This window comes from Monodon monoceros, unplaced genomic scaffold (assembly GCF_005190385.1).
Source record: "Monodon monoceros isolate NGI ecotype Baffin Bay Population unplaced genomic scaffold, NGI_Narwhal_1 Super_Scaffold_16, whole genome shotgun sequence".
Taxonomy (NCBI): Eukaryota; Metazoa; Chordata; class Mammalia; order Artiodactyla; family Monodontidae; genus Monodon; species Monodon monoceros.
Window position 1 is genome coordinate 81,742,108 of NW_021703772.1, and position 26,221 is coordinate 81,768,328.

At 35.5% G+C, this 26,221-nt stretch overlaps 1 protein-coding gene across 1 annotated transcript in view; it reads right to left on the reverse strand.

Annotated features, from left to right (window-relative positions):
• The window catches only part of LOC114896587, a 171,423-nt gene that overhangs the window by 36,453 nt on the left and 108,749 nt on the right, over window positions 1-26,221 (reverse strand). The window lies entirely within an intron of this gene.

Here is a 26,221-nt window from a genome sequence, read left to right on the forward strand (position 1 = left end):
AAGAAAACATCTTGATTCATTTTCCTCAAGAACATACACACACACACAAACATAACTTACTAAAAATAACATGAAATAGGCTGTTAACATTTTAGTTTTGAAAATTCTTATAAACAGGTCCAGAAGTACTTCACAATAAAAATAATATATTCAACATCACTTACTCTTTAGATTTTTTCTGAAAAAGTATAATAAACAGAGGTAAGTATCAGAGTCTCTGTTATACACAATAAAGATGGCAATCAACAAGTACTAAACCTTGAAAGAAAACTATAGATATTTTCTCTTATCTGCCTAAGATGGAAGACCTCCTAATAAAATATTCTTCCTACATGCATGTGCCGCTAAAGACTAGGTTTTTCTACTAAGTTAACATCAATCTTAAGTTCGTGACCAAAGTCGATTTTTTCTCCCAGGCTTAGTGCTGCTTAACAGCTGGGCAACAGTCATGGACTTCCCAAATGTCTTCACAAAAAGGGAGCTATCCCACCTCTCAAACCAGTAGCAGAGGCTGTACGTCTGCCTCTGTGATTCACAGCTATGAAATGAAGTCCCAGTGTCTTTTAATAGAAGACTCTTGATCTTCTATTATCTGACCTCAGCTGCCTTTTGCTGTTTATCTCTCATCTCTCGGTCAACCAAAAATTAGCTCAGATACTGCTTGCTCCTTAACGGAAATTTCCATCAACCTGACACTAAAGCTATCTTTCTCTTCTGACTTCCTTCACTCATTATTGCAAATTACTTAGCTAATTAATCAGGTACTCACTTGTGGTCCCTTATTTCTACTTTTGTTATTAGTTAAGATTTAGCATGTTTTTCTAGTAATTAAGTACAGTGTTTTACAGTGATTAAGTGAGGCACCTAGCTTTTCTCTTTAGTATACTTTATGACTATGAATGCTTTAAAAATTGTAATCTCCCTATGCTGCATGAACTTTCCCATCTGTTCTGAAGACTATGGCACCTAACTCTCTTAATGTCTAATAAGCCAGGTAATTTTGGCTGAGAGTAATAGCGTAATAATTACTGGTATTAATAGCAACTAAATTAACAAGAATGAACAATTTTCAGTAAATTAGAATCTATTTAAATATACTTAACACAGAAGTCATAGGGAACATGGTTCAGTGTTTCCTTGGGAAAACCACCTGTTTTAAGAAGAACCAATAACTCTAAAATCACACAATACTTTACACCACCAAAGAATTCACAACCTATGTATATTACTCTTCAATGATTAAAAATACAGACTTCTAGATAATGCACATTAGGTATCTCCAACATTTGTCATATAAGTTGCTAAAACTTCCTTCTTGCTTTTAAATACAGTAGTAAGAACTAACGTTTATTGATTTCTAAATTCTAAGTAGCATTAATTAATTTAATCCTCACAACAATACTAAGAAATGCTTTTATCATCTACATTTTATAGATAAGTAAGTTGAGGAAGAGAGAGAGTAACTTGCCCAATGTTTCACAGATAATAACTGGCAGAGCTGGGTTTTCAACTCATGCAGTCTACAATTAACTATAGCATTTCATGAAACCCTCATCCATTAGCTCTGGTAGCCTTATCTAATACATCCTCATATCATTTCTGCCTTACGCCTTCCACCCTTGTGCAGTTTATCAGGTTTCCCACAGAAAGGAAGATGGAATTCCAACACTTCTTCCTCACAATAAGATGATTTCTAAGTTCTCATTTAGCTCTACATGCTTCCTATTATTTCTGTACTATTTACATAATAAAGCCTCTGTGATATAAAGGGTATATCCTAAAAACCTCAGTCTTGCTTCTGAATGTAATGTATTATAAGCCTAATCACATTAAAATCAATGATAATGGGATATAAAACTTATGGTTTTAACTCAATTTTTTCTACAAAAAAATTTGCCTTCTTAAAATATCACTGCACTCTCAAGTTTAAAACATGGCAGTTTTCTACTTCCCTGAGCTATGGAATTATATTTAAACTTTTACAGGTTATTGCTTTCATACCATTAGCAGTATGCAATTTCATAGCCCTCAAGATCCCATTTATTCTGATCTGACAGTGACGTAAAAAATTTTTTTAATTCACAAGTTTCATATATGGCTGAATAGAAACAGATTATAGAAAGAAATTATAGAATAAAAAAAACTCACAAAGTCTTAACAGAAAACAAACATTCAAAGAATTAAAAATATTTTTAGCCTATGTTTGCTTTCTTAAAGTTTCCAAATTTCTTCAGTACAAGAGCTCTAATCATGCAATCCATGGAAGATTTGTTTTCTCAACTGTTTTTATCATAGAGAATAATCTTAGCCTGAGCATATTCAAGCCATTCTTAGTGCCAGTTAGGACCATTATTAGATTTATTCCAGATCATTCTTTTAGTGGATCTGGAATAACTTTTATATATGTTTTTTTGTAGCTATTCTATTTTTTTGTGGTAAACAGCCTAAGAGGCCCTTATTGAGTATGCCCAAGTCACTTTCAAAAACAAACAACCATAGGTTATTCTAAATCCTGTCCACCAAATTAAACCTTGTCTTTAGCCCTCTTGCAACTTGTCCATATGATCTGGCTTCAGTAGGAAACTATAAAGTCCAAAGCAACTGAAGTTCTCTCTTTGAAAGTTGATAATAACCAGGGTATTCAAGGTATTCACAGTAAATGATATATTTTCATTAAATAAAGAAAAAATAGCCATCCTTTTTTTTTTTTCCCTACTAGCATTCTCTAAAAACATCCATCTGGTCTAGGCAGGGTATCTCCTCAGCTAAAATAAATAATCAATTTGGTTGTGACAGACCTCCTTAATTACATCTGTTATTTGGAGAATACTAGTGAGTGATTTTTTGGCTACACTAATATGCAAACACCTTGAGAACTGACCTTTCTGGAGAGAAAGAACTAAGTACAACATTTTGCCAAATACAGTACCAAGAACATACATATTAATATTCTGGTAATACTAAATTCAACTTTAATCTTATTATCCTATTGGGCTTGTTGATAGACAATTAATGAGCTAATAGAGTTGGAGCCAGTAAATGGGTTGGCAGCTCATTTATTACTATAACTCTATATAGTCTCTCTCAACCTCAAAAATAAGGTTCTCATTCCTCAACTACTATGGAATGAGAACTCAAGGTTGACAAAAATGAGTATGTTGTAGAGGAAAAAAATGGATTGGGAGAACGAAATCAAGTGAATATGAAGGTCTGTGTTAATAGGTTTACATTCAATAAAACAAAAATTTTTTAAAGGAATCATTTCATATATCCTTCCATGTGTTAGAAATTTTCAAGGACTTCCTCAGAGGCAGTGCTATAGAAACAGTATAAAGCTATTTATAGGATAAATAGCTAGGATGATGTTGATGCTATCTTCTTATCTTCTCAGGTTCTGCCTCTTGCCTCCTGAGTCCTGTCCCAGTAGTCTCTCAACACATTTCTAGCAGTTTATCCCCCCCTTTATCTTTTTGTGTGTGAGTGTGTGTGTGGCTTCCTTAAAAAGTCACTACCACTGACATCACCTCAGTTTTCTTTTCTAAAACATCATATTCCTCTTTCTCTGATTATCATCACCAACAGGAGTTGCCTACATTTCCAGAATACCAGAAATGAAGTACTTTTCAATGCTGGAAAATTCTACAGAGGAGGATAAAGAAGGGAAGAAATGTAAGAGTGACAACAACTACTGATTTCACTGTTCAGGATTATGCTAAAAGGGTAGATGAGATTACTGGACAAGAGACAGGGATATCAAAGAAGGAATTTCAACATCAGAGGGCATGCTTAAATTCCTTCTGAAACATGGCAACCTTGAAGGCCCCTTCCAACTCCATGATTCTTTGAATTTATGAGCAAACAAGAGAAGAATGTTTTGAAAAAAGCATTCACAAGTCAAACACCAAAGTTGTACTGCCTCTTTTTGGAGGAAGACAACAGAAATTCATGAACATTTAACAGAGTATCACTAATTTTTTAAATTCTAAAGCAATATGGCAAAATACAGGCACTAGTTGTACCAGTCAGCAATTTACTACCTAACATATTTAACTAACCCCAAGGTTAAAACCTTGGGGTTGAAATATTATAAACTGATCATGAGCCAACATGAAGAATAAAACCAAAACCTGGGGAATGATGCTGAACTTCATGCCACCAAAGGAAAAAACTGGAATTTTGCCTAACAAAAAAGATGTTCTGGGGCTTCCCTGGTGGCGCAGTGGTTGAGAGTCCGCCTGCCGATGCAGGGGACGCGGGTTCATGCCCCGGTCCGGGAGGATCCAACATGCCGCGGAGCGGCTGTGCCCGTGAGCCATGGCTGGCCTGTGCTCCGCGACGGGAGAGGCCACAACAGTGAGAGGCCCGCTTACCGCAAAAGAAAAAAAAAAAAAAAAAAAGATGTTCTGCTGCTGCTGAAACAGACAATGGGTCCATGACCTCGTGTGCACGTGCACGCACGAAAGAGAGAGAGAGAGAGAGAGAGAGAGAGATCATTGTTTTTGTGCACAAAAATTAGGAGGCCTTAAAGAAGTTTCACATATTTTCCAGTATATTAATGGTGCTACAACAACATTTTGGGGCACTTGACATAAAAGACACTGACATCTCAAAGAACACTATTATGAAGAAAGATTTCATGAAGCTATCATAAATCCAGTCCACTGCCTAAAAAGAAATCCAGATCCAGAATATGAACCATGCTTTATTTACATGGTGGTAACAAAGATAATAGGTCTAAAATAATAGGTCCACTGTATTTAACTGAACAAATTACTACAGTGTTATAGGAGCTTTAGCAGAAAACACTGAATCAAAACTCAGAAAAAGTCTCTTTGGAAGATGTTCTCTATATAAAAACAAAATCATGTAAGTTAAAAATTAATAAGATATGCTAGACTCATTAATTAGTACTTGCTAGTTAAGACTAATTTAAGAGAAAACTAATTAGAGGGAAGACATATTTACATTAACTTATAGAAAAATTTTAAATAAATACAACTTAAAGTATGTGCATACAGACTAAAAATTGCTCTCTTGTAGATATTTTTTAAATAAGCAGCTTCACAATACAGCTATAGATTATTAAAACTGGCATAAAAAGTGCTCCTAGGCAAACACCGAATTTATGCTATAAGACTTTTTAAACGTCCTTTAATATGTAAATACCCTCCTTCCAATATTTATAACATTGATAATGTAAAGAAAGCATAATCTTTTTATATAACATATACTTTATATATAACACATAGTTTATATAACACATGTAAAGCCAAAGTGACTTTTCAAATTATAAACAAAACAGCTCTCCAAAATGATGAATCATCACTCCTCATTAATGGAAATAAATATTCAAGGTAATATCCTAATAAAAGAGACTTTAGCCAATATAACTGAAAAAACCAACAAGTGGTTGTATATTGGGAGAATATTAAAAAGTTATAAAAGAAAGAAATGGAGGGAAAAAACCAAAATGAAAATTACCTACATAACCAAATCAAATTCTACCACAATTTCCAACAGAAACAAAAAGATAGCAGGGAGAGGTGATAGAGCTCTGTGCAAGGAGGTGAAGTCCCCATATGTCAACCCATTGAAACAATAAAATGACAAGCAGAGAAAATGCAAATAAATGCACAGAAGAATAGGAATATCATCCTTAGTGATGTCTGAAAAACACATTAATGTGACTAAAGTATCAAAGCCACCAGTGCTTGGAGGAACCACTAGGCTCAGACCTTCTGCAGATTTTTGATGCTGGCACTCATAACAGCAAAAGAAACCATATTATGTAAGAAATTCTGTGAGCTGCAGTAATGACTGATTTTATGATATCTGGAAACAGCTATCTTTTACCAAAAGAACAATATTTCAAAAACAATATTTCAAATCCTACCAAGAACAGCTCAATATTATGCCAACTTGTCAAATAATGAAGAGTTTTACTGGAGAAAATAACACACTGCCAAAGGAATAAATTCCTTATAAACAGAAAAAGATGTCTGGATTATACAAATTACCTCTAGGATTAAACAAAGATGGGGTCATTATTGACTCGGTGAAAGATAATTGAGAAATAAACAAATGAAATCCAAATATGAGCACAAATGCAACCAAAAAGAGCTTCTGAGTCACTCTTGTTTATTAGAGATTTTTCAGGTTTAGAGGATTGTCCTGTCAAGATTTTGTGGGATGTATGAAAAATTAATGGAATATCATTTTAGATCTTTCCAAGGTGACAAGTCAAATGCTATACATATAAAATGTGAAGTCTTTCCAGAAATTTGTTCCATCTTCTCTGTGTTTATAATGAGCTGAATGACTATGCAGAAAAATACTTGAACGTTTAAACCACAGATCATAGGCCATTTTTCTCTGAGTGATTTAAGTCTTAATACCACCTCTCACATATAGCTTTAAATGCTACTTAAAATTAGTCGAATATTAAATGTTCCAAACATGGCCAGCATTTATAATGCTGTGATCTTCTGATGATTCCTTAGCACTGAGAATACAGCTGTAGGTACCATGGTAGATACAGAAATAATAAAATGCACCCTATATAAATATACAGTAAGTATATCTTTAACTAGGTACAGTAAACTGCAAATTAATATGTGGAAGGAAAACTTAGTATGCTGGGTTCATGTTCGGTAAAAATTAAATATAAAACGTTTAAAATATTTACTGATTGGCTGGTTGCAACAGAGAGCAAATGAAGCAAAAAATAAAATGAAATATTCAGTTCTTTCATATAAAAATAATAGAAAGAAATGATCTCAAAGCAGTTAAAAAAATACGAAATATTGTGATACAAACCAAGAAAAAATGTATTCATTCACTGAAATCTGCATTTCAAATAATTCTTCTATCACACAAAAAGGTGAAAGAATACTCTCAGTCATTTTCTGTTGCTCCCAGATTATGAAATTAAGAGATTAGGTTTTTAGCAAATTTGAACATACACTATATAGATTATTAGGTAAAAATCATTGTTTTATTTTTCTTGGATGTGGATAAAGAAGACGTAACAAGAAGAAGGTTATGAGAGCAAATTCACATTTGGAAAAGCAAACCGACAAAGTCTTTACAATAACTTAATACAATTTTTGGTCAGAGAACCATAAATCACAAGTTTCTTCCAAACTATTGCAAGTTCATAATTTAAAAAAAATTGTTGACTGTAAATAAAGGCAATGTATGTTAACTGGAGATCGATCAATCATCAATCAATATACCTGAAAAGGACCATACAATAAAAGTTTAGCAGAAATCTCAAGGAAGGAATTCTCAGTTATGCCTCATCCTATAAATGTGTCTTAAAAAACATTAAAAATTAATACAGTATTCAAATCTTTACATATCTATCCAAATATTAGATATATCAAGATTATGTATTTTGATATATCTAATGTTTGGTCAGAATGAACAGTGTGGCTATACCAGTTGTTAAATACTAAATAGTAAAAGACTTCCATACTTGTTGGAAAATAGCCACTGCTCCAACCTCTCCATATGTCCCCTTCTCTCTCTTGTGGGGGGAGGGACCTCTCCCCCCACCAAGAGTTCTCCATGTTCTAATCCCTAAGGAGCTAACACTTGGCAGAGCATAAGGCCTACAAGACCCTGGCATCCACTATGGTTGGTGCTTGGACCATACCAGCCCTTACATAATTCGAACCTCTCCTCTGTTAATAAGACAGGGCACAAGCTTTAAGCTTGGAGTCAGAGAGACTATATTACAGCAGCTCTGCTATTTGAGTAAATCACTGGATCTTTTTGAAATTTCAACTTCTTTTGAAATAAAGTTATTACTAGCTACCTAGTAGGGCTGATTGTGGATTATGTGAAATGACATAATGGGCTTATTATTAGCACACGGTAGGCATACCATTTACTTTCTCCTGACCTTACTAGGAACATAGTAAATATTACATGGAAAAATAAGCAAGAACTGCAATCCTTTATCACAAATGGGTCATGTTTTAAATATTCATTTTTGAAATGAGTAGAATTAGAATGAATGTTCCCCATAGTAATCATTATATAAAAGTAGTTATGGGCTTCCCTGGTGGCGCAGTGGTTGAGAGTCCGCCTGCCGATGCAGGGGACGTGGGTTCGTGCCCCGGTCCGGGAAGATCCCACATGCCGTGGAGCGGCTGGGCCCGTGAGCCACGGCCGCTGAGCCTGCGCGTCCGGAGCCTGTGCTCCGCAAAGGGAGAGGCCACAACAGTGAGAGGCCTGCGTACCACCAAAAAAAAAAAAAAAAAAAAAAAAAGTAGTTATGTATCTCAACAATTTTATAAATTCCAATTTTATCCATAATGCACTGTTCTCATACATGAAAAATTTTTTGGGCACTCATATATGATAAGCACTATTCTAAGAATTTTACATTTAAGTTATTTAATCCTCAAAAACTCTCACAGAGTAGTATGTTCTTATCATGCCCACTTAACAAACGAGGAAATCAAGGCAAGGTGAAGTAACATGTGCTTGGTCACATTAGCTCATTGAGTGGCAGAGCCAGGATTTGACCAAGGGCCTATGTTCCTCCTAATCACTATACTGTATTGTCTTTGGAGTTATATAAATCATAAAACCTATAAATACTTATAAAAAGTAAAACACTGAGAAGAAATACATAGTAGTTTCTCAATTTGTGATATAAACAAAGCAGGTCAAACTGAGCAAAAGAAGAAAAAAGTGCTACACTGAATTTATCTCGCATGCTGGTGGCTGGAGGAAAAGCAGGCTAAGACAAATTAGATTTATGGAGATACCAAGTTCGTCTATTGTCAAAGGCTTTAAATGCTGCTATCATTGGTTCTTCATCACAGTTAAACTTCCTGAGTTATCTTTCCTTTTCTTATTTACATATCTATCATAGGTTTTACAAAATGACACTTAAAGGGTGGAAAATCCAGCAGGAAATCTATTGTCCCTAAAATGGGCTTGATTTCTCCCTCCTCTTTCAGGGTAAGTGTCCTTTTAAAGACAGTCTGCAAACAGTTTGCAACTGGTTTTGGCCTGGGCTCCCCAAACTGGATTATCAACAGTGACCAGGCTCTTGCCTGGCACCTTTCCCTCAGATCAAGAGAATGGGCATATTTGATCCAAGGGGGTTAAACTCAGCCACTGCCTGACTCCATCTTCTTCAAACTAGACCTAGGCCTTCCTTTTACCCTTGAGACTCCTCTGAATGCTCTGTGACCATTTCTGGCTTTGAAAGGTTACTTTTTAAATTCACTTCTTGGTGTGTTAAATGATTTATCTCTAACACTCTTAGTATTTTTAGATTGCTCTTAATATTTTCCTCTGAGCAATTAATTACATTTTACTTCTAGAATCAAGGTGGCCGTTAAGTATTTTATTCATTAATTTGGTATACTAAATGCTCTGAATGCTAGTTTCTAGTCTCTCAGGATCTTATTACTTTATTATTTTGTTTTCAATTCTTAGCATTTTTAGGTATCCCTAAACATTTATATTTGAGCATTTTAAGAGTATTAAGGTTTGTTTTAATTTAGACTGTAGGTTTCAATAAATGTTTTGTTAGAACTATATTTAATTTTTTGGTTAAAATGCATTTTTTCTTACTTCCAGTGTTGAGACTTTACTATTTATATTGATTCTAGTATTTTAAAGTTATGTTTAGAATTTTAATAAAAGGGTGACCATATAAGATCCTTTTACTTACATAACTTTGCTAATTTTTACCAGTATTTGGTAGCTAGTAATTTTAACAGTTTTGTATCATACAAAATACTATCATACTAAATATTTTCAGTCCCAAACAATTAATAGATAACCTTTACAACTGCCCATTTACTCTAAACAATTTATCATAACAGTATAAAATAAATTATACCAGCAAAATGGGAAGGATTCTCATCTTTGGGTTTATTAGTTATCTTAGTGGGGTTTCCAAGGAAGCAGACCCTGAGACTAGGACTGAGTGGACATAATTTATTTGGGAGGTTCAGCAAAACTGGTAGGGGAGGGGGCAAGGTGATAAGAGAAGGGCAGGCAGCTAATACAGGGTACATTATTAAGCTAGGTATCACAGAAGCCAATAGAAACAAACTAATGGGGGAACCTGGCAAATGGTATAAGACACATGTCTCAGAACTGCCTAAGCCAAGGACAAGGAAGCTGAAACCTATCACTCATTGCTTAAAGTCTTCCCCCAATAGCTTCCAGCAGCTCAAAGGCAATCCTATGGCTTAGATGCAGGTGCTGGCCTTTGGAAGGCTGATGTGTACAAAACAGTGAAGGGCTACAAGAGCATATGGACAGAGTACCACATTACCTATTAAAGCTGTTAGGTAGCCCCCAATCACCACAGCGATCATTCCAACAAAGTAAATTTAGCCCAAAATGTTGGTGAAATTTTGGCAAACCAGTTCTAACTGGAAGCTGAAATTAGATATTGGTGACAATATCTAAGTATTGGGCTGTCCAAAAAGTTCGTTCGGGTTTTTCAATAAGATGTTACAAAGACCTTAACAAACTTTTTTGGCCAGCCCAATATTACTACTAATAAGGTGGTTTGTAACTTCTCAATTCAAAGTGCTAACCCAATAGGAGCCTGGTACAAAGACACTAGGAAACATATAAGTTCAAGGAATAATACCAGCCTATGATTTAACTCTTTCAAGAAATAATCCTTACAGATTCCTATAATGTCTCAAACTACAGCAAGGACCAACATCCATCAGAACAAAGAATGTGAAGCATCAAACCAAATAATCAGTCTGGCCGGTCCCTAATAAATGGCTACATTCTTACTGCAACTTGAAGGCCCATGGTATTAAAAAAAAAAAATCAAAGTATGGATAAAGTCATTTGGAGGATCCACAAACACTTTCCCCGAAAACACAATACTGCCCTGACCTAAGTAAAATTTCTGTTACTCAGATTTGAATTCTTACTCAGCTTTAAAATCTTTCTTTGCTCCTCTTAGTATTCATCCGAGTTGCATCTTAGAGCCTCCTCCTTTTGGAGTATTCGACAGCATTTATGTTTCTTGGGGTCAGTTGACAGTTGCTGACCTGGAGAGCTCAGGTCCAGGTCCTGGTGTTACCATAATGCCAGAGCTCCTGTGGTCAATGTGATGCCAAATCTGATGGATTACTATTTCTGGATCTTCACTCTGCTCAATGTCTCACTTTGGATTAGTGCTTACAGCCAACTGGATAGCTAAACCAAACTAGATGGCTGTCTTGAGGTCTGTGGGCCATATAGGGGCATCTTTGGTCACATACTACCCACTGATGTAGGTTTATTAAAGAGCGGTGATCTTTCAAAAGCTAAACATACCAGTGAGAAAAATAACTGTATATCAACTATATATCTGTACCAAGCAAGATCAATACTGTAGCTATGAAACTGATTTGTAGTTGTGATTTTTTGAAGAGAACAGAGAAAAAAAGGTGGAAAGCAAGTGCTGTGTGAAAGTAAAGAAATGACATTTCCCCTTAAACTGTGCCATGTTACTTATCATGCTATTTGGGACAATTATGCATGCATTTACTTCCTCTGAATTATATTTTTACGACATAGTTGCCAAGCATTGGTCTATCTCTACTGCAGAAAGTAGCGCCCCAGGCTTTGTCAGGGCACCTCTGCTGTCACTCTGTGGGTTCTGTGGTTGTCAGACTTACTTTTAAAGTGTGAATGCACGGGGTAGGTATTTTTGAGGGGGTGGGGTTGGGGGAGAGGTAGTAGGAAATGAAAAGGGTAAGAGATTCACCTTGGAAAAATATTTTCCTTCTCAAAATGAAGAAGTCTGGTAAAGAAATATAGCACATAAAGCACTAAAAACTTGGGAAAAAAGAATAAAATTGTACTTTCGTACATTTTTAAAAGACCAGTTTGCAATATAAAATTATATACTATTAATAACTCTTGAGTAAAACAATCATTTTATGCACAATATGCCTAATTTCTTATCATCTCAATTTTAATAACAAGAATAACAGTAATTTATAGCTGGGCAGCAACATGGACGAGCCTAGAGATTATCATACTAAATGAAGTCAGAAAGAGACAAATACTATATGATATAACTTATACGTAGAATCTAAAATATGACACAAATGAACTTATCTATCAAACAGAAACAGACTCACAGACATAGAGAACAGAATTGTGGCTGCCAAGGGGGAGGGAGGGTGGAAGAGGGATGGACTGGGAGTTTGAGATTACCAGATGCAAACTATATATATAGAATGGATAAACAACAAGGTCCTACTGTATAGCACAGGGAACTATATTCAATATCCTGTGATAAACCACAATGAAAAAGAGTATGTAAAAGAATACATATGTATGTATAACTGAGTCACTTTGCCATACACCAGAAACTAACACAACATTGTAAGTCAACTATACCTGAATAAAATACATTTTAAAAAGAAGAAATTTACAGCTAGAAGAAACCTTAGTAATCTCCCAGACCTTGCTTCATTTTCAAGAAAAGAAAACAGAGCTAAAAGGTTGACTTGCTGAAGGTCGTAACAGCGATAAAAGGGCTAGGATCCAGGTCTCCTCATTTCCTCTCAAATGTCCATTTCACAAAAAACTTTAAAATACTATTAACATAGTTTTTACGCAATTTGCAGAGCTTTTCATCTGTGCTCCACAACATAACACCTTCTTCATATATGTTCTTGTAGGAAGTATTATAAGCATTGCACCACCTCTGAACTTGAGCATATTTCAAATCTGTATGTCTTTTAATTATTTTCTCACTAACAGTGTGAAAGGATGTTTGTGTACGGCTATATATATTATATATATATATTATATTATATATTATATTATACACCTTATATTATATTATACACCTATATATTATACATCTTGACTGTTAACAATTCCATTAACATGAAATACATCTGAAATACTGTAATTCTTTTAAAATTTACAGCAAGTCACCAGTCTCAAAAGATAAAGAGCTATTTTCTGAAAGTCACACCTTCTAAAATTAAGCAAAGTGTGGAAAAGGGGGATGTGGACATGTAAATTAAAAAAAAAAAATTATCCCAGCACTTTAACCCAAAGTTTTTCTCCCCTGCCCACGTTTTTTATTGTTTTTCTCTCCGCTCCAAAACTACATATAAATAAGAAAAGTGCTTCTAACAGCTCTTCATTGATCCATAAAAGGTTTTAAATCAACAATATAGTATTACTTCATCAACAGGTCATCTGGGTACAGAGTTTGTTTGTTTTTTTTGTGGTACGCAGGCCTCTCACTGCTGTGGCCTCTCCCGTTGCGGAGCACAGGCTCTGGACGCGCAGGCTCAGTGGCCATGGCTCATGGGCCCAGCCGCTCTGTGGCACGTTGGGATCCTCCCAGACCGGGGCATGAACCCGCGTCCCCTGCATTGGTAGGCGGACTCCCAACCACTGCGCCACCAGGGAAGCCTTGGGTACAGAGTTTTTTGGCTTGGACATGAAACAGGTTGAAAGAAGTTCCTGACTGGCTCAGAATGAAGGCCAACATGAAGATAACTAGTCTAGATGCACCTGAGGGAAAGACCCATTTACAATAAGAAATACAGTGAGTATAAATTATATTCTCACAAGTGCACAGTTGTTTAATTATATTAAGAGTAAAATAGCTTTGGGAGAAACCAAAACAAATCAATCCTATTTACAGCACAACTTCTCTAAGATGTGTTTTAGGTTCCTGCTTTGGAGGCTTGGAGAATGTCTTCCTCTTGCTGTCTACTGGCATAGAGACAACATGGGAGGATCAAAGAATAAGCCTTCTTCTCTAAAGGGAGCTCTCTAGGTACAGCACAAATGTGGCATTCATTAGATCTTCACAAACCAGATGCTCAGAATCCAGAATGCCTAGACTCATTCCCTGTGACTGGGACAACCTATAACAATTCAGTCACAGGAATTATAGGTTTTAAATGAACAGAAATCAAAATGTTTTTTCCCAACCTGTGAAAATCTGATCTGGATTCAACTAATATTTAACTAACTTTCTAGTTTATGCTATATACTTTCCCTAATATAATGTGATTTCATCATCATTAAAACCTTAGGGTATAGGTGTTCTCATCTCCACTTAGCAGATGAGAAAACCAAGAGACTAAGAGAGCACAAAGCTCTGGCTGGATTGAAAAACTGCGGTGGTAGAACCCAAGCCCAAGTCTAGTGCTGACTCCATCTTTCCACATTGTTTTGTTAGATGTTAGTATCAAAATTCAGATTTATTACATTTTAAAATTATTTGTCTGTTTTATTACAAAGTGATTGAGATAGCTTATAAAGTACCAGTACCATATATTAAAGTGGAAATAAGTGAGAAAATTGAGATAAAGAAAAATTATGAGTGGGAAAAGTTGAGATTAAGAAAGAGTTGTAGGAAATGAATGTTTTTATATATCATTATGATGACAGTACAGGAACATATTAATATATAAGACCTACTTTAGCAATATAGCGCTTTTTTTCAAAATATCATTAATTCAGCAATGTTGTCAGGTGTAATCACTCTGGAATTCTCTTTTCTATGGGTCCCTCTATTTTCAGTGATGTAGTTGTCAACAATGATCCAAAAATCAGAGAAGGCCTCCCTTTTCCCAGGTGGCCAGGATGATGTGATCTCTGTGGGAACTCCACCCTAGGAACCTAGTTCCATCTACTACATGGTTTTCAAAGGTAGAAATGTATTTCCAATTCCAAAACAGTAAATTACCAAAAAAAAAAAAACCCTATAACTTGAGGCTTGGGGGTTTCAGTTATTCCCTATTTGATGGAATAATGCAGAAAGTCTACAGAACTAGTATGGAGACCAAGAACATCTACATAGAAGAACAAATACATATATATTTCTAGTTCCTAATATATTCATTTCCAGAGAGATTTTAATTCAAATATGATCAAACTCATTTCAATAAATTACATTAGTATAATACCCAGTTTTGATCACATTATATATTATGAAAACTGGAAGGTATATTACATATTATATATGGAAAATAGAAGGAAGATATCAAAGCCTAACTTCTCCTAAGTGTTATTAGCACTTTCCAGAAAAACACCTATGCAATCCATTTCAAACCCATCTTTTCAATTAAATATTTATTAATTAGTATTCAAACTACAATTTCCTCCTGGGAAGAAACAGAGTGTATCCATTTAACACAGCACGAAAATAGCATACAGTATAACAAGGTTTACAAGCCTGGCTTTTATCCTATAAATGTTTTTGGATCTTGTGACATAAATAATTCCTCATTAGAGTAAAGAAAGCTGACACACTCCTCAACCGGGCTAAGGGGTAAAGAGTCGAGTTTATCTGTCAGTATTTAAATTCATGTGCCTCTGAAATGACTGATATAAGTGGAAAAAGTGCAAAGGGCAAGAAGTTTAACTCCACCCCATCTCAGTCCCATTCTCATGATATACTCCTGCTCAGCACCAACTTCGGTTTTCTGAGTAGGTGCAGTCCTTTGCGGTTTACTGAGAATCTGACATTCCAGGTCCTCTACTTCCAAGTCTGCCACTATAATATCTTGTGAGGGGACAAAACTACACACGACCTACATTTTAAATTCTCCTCTCTGCTCACCTACTTACCTATTCTCTTTCCTTTCTTCCCTCTCTTTCTTGCTTCAAAGATAGAAATTAGATATGGTATGACTTACTTCTCCAAACAGACTATGGGAATAAATAGGTATCACTAGGTTTGACACTAAAATTTAAATATTATGACTAAAATAGATCTTGGAAGAAATAACAAATGCTCACCTACCAAAAGCATTTCCTGGATTGTTAATAAGACCTGGCTCTTGAAGCTATATATAATTTATTAATTCCAATGTAGATATCTCAACATATACATAATTTTAGACTTCCATGTTGTTAGCATTATATATACATCATAGTTCTTCTAGTAAACTAACATTAAAGAACATAACTGGGTCTTCTCTCTTAATTCAATACAGTAAAATTTGGAAACCCTACTGTGTGAGATCGGTTTCAGGTGCTCTTGAGCGTTTTAAGGAGTACAAAGAGTTGGAGATATCAATGTGCACAAATCACCATAAAAGGAGAGATACAAATAAAATACCATGGAAACTAAGAGGTGGGAGGGAGTAATAACTCCTTTGTAACTCTTGAAGAACTAAGATATAAAGTAAATCAAATTCTGGTGGACTGAGATTCAAAATCTAATACTAAGGAACTCAGATGCAAGTCTATCCCTAATTATAACTTTCAACACGAATCTCATAAACTCCTCTGCTTATCCATCTCGAAGATATCTCCCACAATAGATCCAATGTCTTGGAAAGATCCCACTCAACAGCTTCTTGTTGTTCTGAAAATGCCATCAACTCTAGGAAGCTCTCTCACCTGGTCTCAAACGCTGTGATTGTTCTCTATAACATGTAATGACTACCCTACCCACATTACTTACTATTTATGATATCAGTGTACACTTACATAACTACCTTAAACTTTGGTACCTTTACTGTCAGGTACTGTGCTGAATTGCTTTACTTGTATTTATTCTGTTGATCCTCACAACAACCCTGCATGCTACTTAACAAAACCGACTCTATTTCATGCATCAAGAAACTAAGGTTTACAAAAATTAAGTCACATGTGGAAAACTAACAAAATTAATAAATTATAGTCAGGAAGTCTAGCTCCAGAGGCCACACTACCAATCAATAAGCAATACTACCTTGCTTAACATTGTTGTAAATGTTATATTAAAAAACTCTTGCCTATGAGAGCCTGAGATACCATGACAATTCCATTTGCTTTGTGTATTCATGAGATAATTGCACACCCAAATCATCTGTGGAACATCTTAACACAGATATCCATAACCCACCCTAGAAGATATTGATTCATTTTGTCCACAGTTGGATTGGGCCTCTGTATGCTTAGAAAACCCCACAGGTATTTCTGATGTGTAGCCAGGGTTGACAGCTAATGTACATTACACACTTTTACAACACAGACACATTTTAAATAGCATGAGTGCCAATTTGGATTTCTCAGTGGCTGCCACGAACACTGTATTAAGAAGGATACTAGGGTCAGTGCAAGCTCAGAATGCCTGGATTCAAATCTTGGCTTTGGCATTAATTTACCTGTGTGACCTTGTGTTCAGCTTCCTTATATGAAAACATGAATAATACTGGTGTTTACTAGGGTTGCTGGGATGAATAAAAACTTTACTAAGTAAGGAATTTAGAACAGTGCCTGGCACGTGGAAAATTTCAATAAATATTAGCAACTGTCATGGGAGTGGCATCCTAAGTACTGAGCATTTGCCAATTCAGACCTGAGAAATGACACTCTTGGGGGCTGAAACTTAATGAGTTTAATGTTATACCTATGAGAAAAGACATTTAATATGTACACTCCTAACTAAAAAACATACTTAGAACACAACTTATTTGCAAACGGAGGACTATTTTGTATTTGAGGCTTTGTGGTAGTGATGTCCAGCATGGCACAGAAAAATAAAACCTATGTTATGTAGTAGAAAAAGCATAGATTTAGAAGTAGGGTACTAGTGTTTGAGCCTCAATTGACTACTCAATTTACTCAATTTAGTACTCAACTGTACTCAATTTACACTTGCTCTGTATAAACCAGAGCAGAACATTCAACTTTTTGTTCTCCTCTCTAAAGTGGGTATATGAAGTTTTAACTCTGCAATGTTTCTGTGAAGATTACATGAGATGATGAATGTGAATGTATTTAGTATACAGTTGGACACATGGTAAATATTCAATAAATTTGATGTTCCCCCCATGTGAGCCCCCCAATCCTATTTAACCTATTTAAAGCTAAAAGACAATATAAACTGCCAAGTCTAACCTCCCAATTTATTATGTTAATAACATTTTCTCTATTCTGGCTCTTTGTACCATGATGGTTAAGGTTCTGGATATAATGAACAGACCACTGACAAAATTGGAGCCCCCATGGCTGATGATCTTAACAGAGTCAACTGCAAGAGGCTCGAATGGAAAGCCTGCCATTTAAACCCAGGGACAAGGGCTTCATGTGCTTAAAGGAGCTCAAGGAATACTCACAATTTTCTTCCCATCTTTTTCTATGTATGCTTGTTTTACAAAACTGTCCAAAGGTATAATTTTGTATTCAATGTTCTTCATATGACATATTCTCTTGAGCATTTCCCCATTTCGTTAAAAATCTTTACAAATATTATCTGCACTGGCTGCATAGTTGACTAGCATAAAGATGTATCATATATAATTGCTCCCTTTCTGTTAGGCTTCGATTTTGTTTATAAATTTTTTTTCTTAATAAATTTATTTATTTATTTGGTTTTATATCTGGCTGTGTTGGGACTTCGTTGCCATGCGCGGGCTCTCTCTAGTTGCAGCGAGAGGGGGCTACTCTTTGTTGCGGTGCACGGCTTCTCATCGTCATGGCTTCTCTTGTTGGAGAACACGGGCTCTAGGCGCGTGGGCTTCAGAAGCTGTGGCTTGCAGGCTCTAGAGCGCAGGCTCAGTAGTTGTGGCGCATGGGCTTAGTTGCTCCGCGGCATGTGGGATCTTCCCGGACCAGGGCTCAAACCCATGTCCCCTGCATTGGCAGGCAGATTCTTAACCACTGCGTCACCAGGGAAGCCCTGATTTTGTTTATAAATTTTTGCTATTATAAATAATGCTGAACGGAATATCCTTATTCATTAACATTTCTATATTATTTCCTTAGGATGAATATTCTAAAACATAATTTATTGAGATAAAATTCGCATAACATAAAATTAACTATTTTAAAGTGAACAATTCAGTGGCATTTTGTACACTCACAATGTTGTGCAACCACCACCATTACTTCTGAAACATTTCCATCAGGATGAATATTTTGAGGTATTAATAAGAATGAACATTAAAAAAAAATTCAATATATACTGTTAAACTGCCTTCAAAAAGTAGGCCAATTTATACTTTCATCAGTAGTATCTGAGAGAACCCATTTCATAGCACACTTATTTCCAAGTATATTAAAAAGTAAAAAACCTTGACAGTGAGAAAGGTTTTACAAAATATCTTTCTTCATTTTCAGTGATGAACAGTAAGATTTTGATTTTTAAAATATTTACTTGTCATCTATGTTTCTTCTTTTTCAGAACTGTCCATAGTAATGAGACAATTCTGAGATTCTGTGAGGCATCTCCAGTAGTTTTTACAATGGATGCTTTAAAGGTTCCTATGTAAGGGATACATGGGCTCAGATGAGGTTAAACTTGAAATTATTCAAGGTCTCTGGAAGTGCCGGGAAGGCTAGTTTTGTGTTTTGGGATACTTACATACCTACATTGGTGAAATCATTCCATTGTCTATGATAAAACACTAGGTTTTTAAAAAATAGTGAGCAGAGATGAAAAATATAAAGGATTATTATAAGAAAACAAAAATGACAAATATTTTCATTCCAATATTAATTTACAAAATGATTTAAATATTTAACAGTGAGCCTATCACTCTGTGGCTAAAAGTAAAGGAATTCTAAAATTACTAAAAATGATTAAGAGTGCACAAGTATGATAGGGAAATTTCTGCAAGTTTTGAAAGTCAAAACTAAAGATAATGCTACATTAAGAATGTAATGCCTTTAGATTCTTTAAAAAGATGCAACTCAGATTCATACATGAGATTGATTTCGGTGGGATAGTCTCTGAGAATTATAGCTCTAAGAATTTATTATATTAAATTCACTAAACATTTGTTAAGTGTGGCTAAGTGCCATGCACTATACTGGGGCTAAGGATACACAGATGAAAACAAAAACAAAAAACCCATAAACCTTCAACGAATTCACACTAGTGGAGAAGTTTAACATATAAACAAACTGTTACAGATTGAGATAATTGCAATGAAAAGATCACAAAGAAGTGGGTGGTAGCAAAGAAGAGGAAATGATTAGCTTTGAGTTTTCAGGGAAAGATTCTTAAAGAAGACATTTGAGAATAATTTTGAAAGCAAAAATGAATTCATGAAGTTGGCAAGGGCCAAAGAACATTCCAAGTATTTGCTAAGGCCTGGAGACTTAAAATTTCTGTGTTCTGGAGGGTAATTACAAGCAGTTCCACACTACTAGTACATAAACGTTAACAGTGGGGTCTTAGGGAGCTGACACTGAAGAGGCAAAAGGCAGATTAATGCTGAAAAGGGAACCCGCACACACTGTTGCTGGTAATGTAAATTGGTGCAACCACTATGGGAAACAGTATGGAGATTTCACAAAAAATTAAGAATTGAACTACCACGTGATCCAGCTATCCCACTTCTGGGTATTTACCCAAAGAATCCAAAAACTGTAAGTTGAAGAGATATATACATCCCTATGTTCTTCACAGCATTATTTACAACTGCCAAAATATGGAAACAACCTAAGTGCCCATCAACAAATTGATAAAGAAGATGTGAAAAAAATATATGTTTTTATTTATATTTATATATATACACACATACAAGTATATGGAATACTACTCAGCCATAAAAATGGATGAAATCTGCCATTTGTGACAACATGGATGGACCTTGAGGGTATTCTGCTAAGTGAAATAAGTCAGATGGAGAAAGACAAATACCGTATTATTTTACTCATATGGGGAATCTGAAACACAAACAAAATAAATGAACAAACCAAATCAAACAAAAACAAACATGTAGATACAGAGAACACAGTAGTGGTTACCCGAGGGTAAGGACTGCGTGGTGGGGATGTGTGAAATGGGTAAAGGGGATCAACCAGATGGTGATGAATGGAAATTAGATTTTTGGTGGTGAGCACTCTGTAGGGTATACAGAAGTGGAAATATGTTGTACATATGAAACTTATGTTATAAACCAGTGTTACCTCAGATAAAAAAAAATTTAAAAAAACAATGTGTGCTATATTACAGAACTTGAATTTAACATAAAGCCAATAGGAAGTCATTGGTGGGTTTTAATTCTGGGAGATAAATTACTATATTCAAGTCATAAAATGATCATTTTGGTAACAAATGGATTAACTGAACATTTTTAAAGGGCCTAAAGATACTAGACATGATCTGGCTGTTTGTACCTCTCCAGTTTGAGTCTGAGCTACTCTCCTCTGTCCTCTAGTTGGTCACATTATGCTACATTCAGTTCTATTTTCTGGGCATTCACACAAATGGTCCCTTAGCTTGGAAAGGTCTAACTCCCACTCTGAGGGTCTAACTCCCACTTATCTTTTAGATCTCAACTGGAAGATAATTTCTCCTGGAAAGCTTGCACTAACCCTCATAAATCAGAGTTGCCCACCCACCACTAAGTACTAAGACTGCTAGAACTTCCAATCTCAAAGCACTTATTACACAGTCATGTTACTAACTCCCTGTATGATTTTGTCTCCAATTACTGTGAATTTTGTTAAGGACAATGGTCATGTCTAGCTTGATGACCGTGATATCCACAATACCTAGTGCAGGGCCTGGAACACAGAAGTTGTTCAAAACAATCTCTTGAATGAGTGATGAACATAAAGTGTGAGGCTAGCAGCAGGTCAGTTAGCTGATCAATAATAAAGGCTTGAACTAAGGCAAAAGCAGTGAGAATGAAGAAGATAGACAGGAGTGTAATATGGGAGTTGTAATCTGTAAAACTTGGTGAGTTACTAGATGTAAGAGGAGGAAATGAAAGGAGAATGATAGATTAAGTAGTGAAGGCTAGTTCCCTATTTTTAAGAAAAGTATAGACAGGACCAACACAATCATGTTTCCTATAACTCTTTGACCTCTCTCCTACTGCTCTCTCCCTCACACGGGCCAGGCACAATGGCTACCTTGTTTCCTCAATATGCCAGGCACACCCTTGCCTCACAGTGCGCAGCTGCTATTTCCCCATCCTGAAATAATCTTCCTCCAGATATCCACATGGCTTGCTCCCTCACCTCCTCAGATCTTTGCTCAAATGGCACCTTTTTAGTGATTGACTTCCCCCCAAATCCTACTTAGAACTGCAACCTTTATCCTCATCTTGGCTTTCCTTAGTTCTCTTCCCTGCTTTATTTTTCTCCACAGAATTTATCAATATCAGACACATAACATATTTTATTTTCTTTGCCTCCCACTAGAAATAGGATCCCTGAGGGGTAAGGATTTGTAATTTGTTTACTTCACTACTGTATCCCCAGGGCTTAGAACAGAGTAGGCACTCAATGAATACTGAATTAATTCATTGAATGAATGAACAGTGTTGTCCATATGGGCAGAGAGAAGAAAGAAAAAGTATGCAGGAGATGATTATAAGTTCATTCTTAGATATACTTCATTAGGAGACATCTGTGGGATATCCCAACTGGTGCTCAGGGAAAAGCTTTCAGCTGGTGCCATGAAGCATTTCATACCCAGAGACAATATGTAGAGGAAAAAGGAAATTATAAAGACCTATGGAAATTGGGAAACACCACAGGAGTAGGAAGAACCCTAGAAAAGGGGAAAAGAAACAATTTCAAGAAGTTCAATAGCATCAAATATAACAGAAACTAAAATAAAGGAAGAGGACGATCCATAGGATTTCATAACTAGGTCAGTGTTGAGGCAATGCAGTCTTAGAAGAGCACAAAATAATCACGAGAATAATTACCACTTACTGAGCACCTACTTATATGCTATGCAAGATGCTTCATGCTAAAATATACCATATCTCGAATCCTCCCAACCACACTGCCAGGTAGCTATTCTATTACCTAAATTTTATAGAAGAAACTTAGGCTCAGAAAGGGTAAGTGGCTCATAGCTGTATAGGTGAATAACAAGTGAAGGAGCTAAGGTTTGAGTCATAATGAAAACACACTTAAAAATATTTTGTTCATTTGACATTCAATATAAATTCCACATAAATTAATTTTCTGTGTAATTAATTTTCCAGGTACAAAAAGCTTGCCACTTTAAGCACCAATACTCACATATTTAAAGATCTTTAAAAGTTTAAAGCTTACACTCGATAACTCAAGAATACCATTATGACTATTACTTGCTGTGTTTATGCCTTTGGGAACTCTTGAGTGGTCTGGAGTTTTTGCTTTTATGATGAAAGGCACTACAATGATTTTTTTAATTTGAGTATCTGTATCTTCAATTCATAATTTTTCTGCCTATGGGACAGAACCATGCTAACTGCTATACATGTCATTTTATGTAGTCCTCACCACGTGTTTATAATTTAAGTTCTATTATAAGAAAAAAGGGGCATAGAGGGGTTAAATAACTTATCCAATGTCACATAGCCAGTCCTAGCAAACGTTCTAAGTGTCTGAGTCTCCAGCTCCAAAGCTCAAATTCTTAATTCTGACTCAGCTGTTTTCCAGGCTAATTTTCCAAGGAGGTCCTTAGTCACTTTGCAGATAGTTCAGATTTCCAGATAAGTAATTGCAGATAGAAGAAGTATTGCCCTAAATAAACTCTGAGTTATTAAACTTCCAGAAAATGTAATGTTAACTGGAAAAAAAAAAAGTTAAGCTTTTAGAATTTTGGGCAAATTCTAACAATTTGAGAAAAAAAATGGAAGCAGGTAGCATATTAAGCATAACTTTACCCGCCCGTTAAATGTTTACCAACACAGCAAATCTTCAATATTTGTGAGTGCTCTGTCCTAATCGTTTAATAACTGCCTTAATTTCCTATTTGCTGCCAAAATAAATTACCACAAACTTATGGCTTAACACAACACAATTTATTACCTTGTTGTTCTGTAGGTTAGTAATCTTGCATGGGTCTCACTGGGCTAATATCAAGGTGTTGGCAGAGCTGCATTCCTTTCTGGAGGCATTTAAGGAGAATCAGTTTCCTTGCCTTTCCCAGCTTCTAGAGGCCTCACACACTCCTTGGCTTGTTTTTCCCTCCTCCATTCTCAAGGCCCACAAGGGCAGGTTGAGTCCTTCCTTTTCACATGAAATCACTCTCACCTCCTCTCCTGCTTTCCTCTTTCACTTTTGAAGACTCTTACGATTACACTGGGATCACCTGCATAATCCAGGATACGCTCCCTTTTTTAAGGTTTAGCTGATTAGCAACTTCAACTTCACCTGCAACCTTAATTCCCCTTTGCCATTTAAGGTAACACATTCACAGGTTCCGAAGATTAGAACATGGACATCTTTGGGGAGCATCATTTTTGGTACTGTGTCTACCACAGTAACCAAGAAAATCCTCAACCATAGCATGATATGATCCTACTATTGAAGAACAGGGTGGAGACATGTGTTTTCCATTTCTTTTTATTTCTCTTACCGATAGAAAAAGAAGGAAAGAGATACTAGCCTGACTGGGAAATACTAAATTGGATTATACTATATGGCAGGAAAATTTAGACTGAATTTTAAAAATCTATCTTTCACATCTTAAAAATAATCTTCAGATATCCTTAGTCTACGCAATAATATTTAGCAGCATATTGCTATGGTCCTGAAAGGTACTTACCTTCTGTAAAAGTAAGAGTATCTTTTTGTTAGTCATCATTCCTTCATCCTTTGCCCTTGGAATTGATAAAGACTTTCACCCTGCCTGGGACTTCCCTTTGCCCTCTAAATATACATATATTTAGAGCTCAAGCTATTTGAATGAAAAATATTAGTAATTCATCTTAAGTGTTAAGCAAGGACAACACTTTTCAGAGGTTTTACTGTATTTTAGAAGAGTTAGTTAACCCAGCTAATTTTTCCAGCAGTAGAAACACATGTGGGCAATACATTTTAAGCCATGAGTGGGGAAAGCTTTGGAATCATCTCCTTAACATAGCTCACCTTCCTTTCTTTCCCTGTTTCCTCCAATTTCCCAGATGGTAACTTAAAACTACCCCCACCTCCACTGCAAGAAGCTGAACAAGGAGGAACTGTTAACCATAAATAAACAATAATTCACAAATTGCCAAATAAAGGAGGGATGTCTCTGATATTAAGTGAAACTATAAACTAACCTTTATTACAAAAGTAACAAAAAATAAACTGTGTAGGAATAAACTTAAAACTTAGGTAGGATCAATACAAAGAAAACTTTGAAACTCTACTGGGAAAACAGGACAAAAATGAAATAACATACCTTGTTGTTAGAATGATGTTAACACTGGAAGGGTAACAACTATCCCAAAATTAATGTATAAATATATTTACTGCAGTGTTTCTCAAAGTATGGTGCCTCAGACCAGCAGCATCAATGTCACCCTTGTATTTTTTAGAAATGCAAATTCCCAAGCCCCAGCCCAGACTTAGTGTATCAGGAACTCTAAAGGTAGGGTCCAACAAACTATGTTTTAACAAGCTTTCTACATGATCCTGACTGATACATGCAAAAATGTGAGATCACTGTTTTTTAATGTAATTATCAACAAAAGTAACAACAGGATTTGTTTCTTCCAGAAGGAAACAGAATTAGACAAGCTGATTCTAAAGGTCTCATGGAAAAAATAAACATTAAAATTTGGCACTAGAGAAGGGACAAATTGGCAAAGACATCAATGGCAAAGAATGAAGAGTCCAGAAATATTCTTTATACATAAAAGCATTTAGTATCCAAAAGGAGTGGCATTTTAAATCAAGGGGAATGGTGCAGAGACAACTCCTTAGCACTCACAAACAATGAACCAGCCAAATAAATGAATAAATGGAACAATAAGTTCTTGGAAGAAATTGTTTGAATTTTCATAAACTTAGAAAAAGCAAAGACCTTTCTAAAAAGACATTAAAAACCACAGGAAGAAGACTGAAAAATTTGACTATTTTTAAAAAATTAAGAAAAAAAATACTGTAAACATGCCAAATGATAAATAATCAACAAGAGATAGGAATATTTGTAATACATAAAACAGACCTAAAGTCTAATGACCCTAACTCACAAAGATCTATTACAAATCAAAAACTCGCTTAAAAAAAAAATGAATGAAGGGTATGAAAAGAGGCACTCTTAAGGGTGGTGTGTGGTGGTGGAGGAAGATTTACAAATATGTAAAAAAGTATTAGTAAAAAGATATTAGAGAAGAAAATTAAAATGATATATTTTTCCATGTTTGAAATTAGCAAAATGTATTTTGTAATACAATGGGGCAAGGGTGAGGAGAAACAGCATTCTCTTTTACCAGGGAGAGAAGTACAAACTGATGAAACATCACTGGAGCAGCAATTTATCAACATCCATCAAAATTTAAAAACAAATACATCTTACATTACATAGGTAGGG